Source organism: Urocampus carinirostris, unplaced genomic scaffold, assembly GCF_059441175.1.
Source record: "Urocampus carinirostris isolate Australia breed hairy pipefish unplaced genomic scaffold, RoL_Ucar_1.0 HiC_scaffold_39, whole genome shotgun sequence".
NCBI lineage: Eukaryota > Metazoa > Chordata > Actinopteri > Syngnathiformes > Syngnathidae > Urocampus > Urocampus carinirostris.
In genome coordinates, this window is record NW_028283146.1 from 166,497 (window position 1) to 169,093 (window position 2,597).

The 2,597-nt window shown below is 41.4% G+C and overlaps 1 pseudogene; it reads left to right on the top strand.

Moving 5' to 3' along the window:
• The first annotated feature begins 241 nt into the window (after nucleotides 1-241).
• On the top strand, nucleotides 242-381 carry LOC148345624 (U2 spliceosomal RNA; annotated as a pseudogene).
• Nucleotides 382-2,597: the final 2,216 nt, after the last annotated feature.

Below are 2,597 nucleotides of genomic sequence, written 5' to 3' on the forward strand. Positions count from 1 at the left end.
AATTGCTGTTAAAAATGTTGAAAAAATTGTTAAAATGTCATATTGTCAGATATAACGAAATTGTGAATATGCCTAATTGCTGCTAAAATTATCGAGAAAAATTGTTCAAACCTCACATTGTTTATTTGTTGTTAATAGTGTCAATAAAATTGTTTAAACCCAAAAAAATGGATAATGAATAACGAAGATAGAACAATAACCCTTAAACCCCCCCCCTCCTGTAACCAACTATGCAGTTACAATCGTGTTCAAGATTTGTGAACAATCTATGAAGAGCCATGATCTTTGATTTTTGCAATCCGGAGATGGAATAAGAGCTTGCTCTGTCCACTCCACGCATCGGCCCGGTATTGCAGTACCTCCGGGAACGGTGCATTCGCAATGATCGCAGCAAGGCTTTAAGGCTAGGACCTTAGCTTGGCCTTTTGGCTGAGAGTAAGTGTCCCGGCTCCTAGGCTTTGTAGCGCATTATGAACTGACCGATAATGGATAATGAATAACGAATATAGAACAATAACCCTTAAAAATCCCCTCCTGTGGTTCTGATATAACTGGGAGGAGACGGTCATGCTTTGTCCACTCCACGCATCGGCCCGGTATTGCAGTACCTCCAGTAACGGTGCATTCGCAATGATCGCAGCAAGGCTTTAAGGCTAGGACCTTACCTTGGCCTTTTGGCTGAGAGTAAGAGTCCCGGCTCCTAGGCTTTGTAGCGTATTATGAACTGACCGATAACGGATAATGGATAATGAATAAAGAAGATAGAACAATAACCCTTAAAAAATCCCCCCCCCCCTGGTCAGTTGTGGTTCTGATCTTGTATACGATCACTGGCCTGGTATTGTAGTACCTCCGGGATCGGTGCATTCGCAATGATCGCAGCACGGCTTTGGGGCTAGGACCTTAGCTTGGCCTTTTGGCTGAGAGTAAGTGTCCCGGCTCCTAGACTTTGTAGCGTATTATGAACTTGCCGATGATGGATAATGAATAAAGAAGATACAACAATAACCCTTAAAAAATCCACCCCCTAACCCCCCACCCCCTCGCTTCTTTAGCTTGGCCTTTTGGCTGAGAGTAAGAGTCCCGGCTCCTTGGCTTTGTAGCGTTTTATGAACTGACTGATAACGGATAATGGATGATTAATAGAAAAAATAGAACAATAACCCTTAACCCCCCCAATAGTTACTAAATACTGAATTGTGGCATTCATACAAGTTAGTAAAAACACAGCACTATGAACAGCAAATTTTAGGCAAAAACTGCAAGTCTTTACTACTCTGCATAAAATCTGATTTGAAATAAGATATTCTTGTCTGGACATTTTGCAAAGGATGTTTTTTTTAAAAATTCAACAAAAATATATTAAACCCTTCAATGTTCCACCGGTCTGCCGTCAGACTGTTGATAAAGTCTTGTCTTTACGATGTCACTAGTCACTGAAATACTTTGTTATAAAATTGGAAAGCCTAAACTAATCACAGAATCTCAGAAAGTTAGGGTTAGGGTTAGTATGAATGGGGATGTGTTTTACTCTTGATTTTGATTGTCTATTTGTTATGCAAGCCATCAAACAAAACTTCCGAGCTCAAAAACAACGCTTCTTTGATATATTCGCATTAAGTAAAAGATTTTCCATGCTTTGCTATATAGTGAGCAATGGCGCTTTTAGAAGTGACAGTGGTTTTCAGGATCTGTGTTTGTTTGCCGTAACCTGGACACAGCGCGTTTCAATGTCACCGCCTTGTCAGACTCGTCCTTGAATTCATGTTCATGATTCGTTACGTATTGACGTTTAATACTTGATGTGCGAGGTACAACACTCTCAAGGCATAATGCACAAAGAGCATGGTCATTTTTTGCACAAGGCCCCAGTCATTTGCCCATGCTGGCTGAAAAGAACAACATTTTTTGCTGGAAAAGCCGCCATGATTCATTCGGTTATCGCGCGCCTGTGTTTCGTTGGCTGGGTTACAACACAGATCTCTTCCCCTCTCCTCGGCACCGCACAGACACACGCTCACAAACGGAGCAGAGGAGGAGGGGCGTGACCGTAAAGCCTCTAAACAACACGCCGCACAACTGAAAATGTCTAAATTTCAGGTAAATGCGCGAAAAACAAAAAATCATTATTATTTTGCCGTGCGCTCGCGTGCCACTGGGTAACCCCTCACGTGCCACTGCTGTATTTACTCGTCATCATTCATGCAATGTTTGTGTTGCGTCTTCTACAAGCCACGTGAACTCTTTCCACGATGCTTTTAATGTACGTTTACGTTTTGCAGCGTCATAAATTTTAGCTTCTTTTGAATCTTTCTTCTGGGACTGAGGTTTTGGCTTGATTCCTAACCACTTATCCATTTTTCTTGTGTTCTCTGTTGTGTGTATTTTAGAAAATGAAATGCAAATGCACGACCTTATAACGCTCGGGAGAGTCCGGAAGCACGAAGTTATTTGATGCAGGCTTCTGATCGGTTGCCGAGTATGCAAATTGCCAAATGAACCGAAATTTCCAAACCGAACAAAGATTTTGAAATCGGAATAAAGCAAAAGTTTGATTTAAAAAAAAACAACCTTTTTTCCCTTGAAAAAGTTGTCGG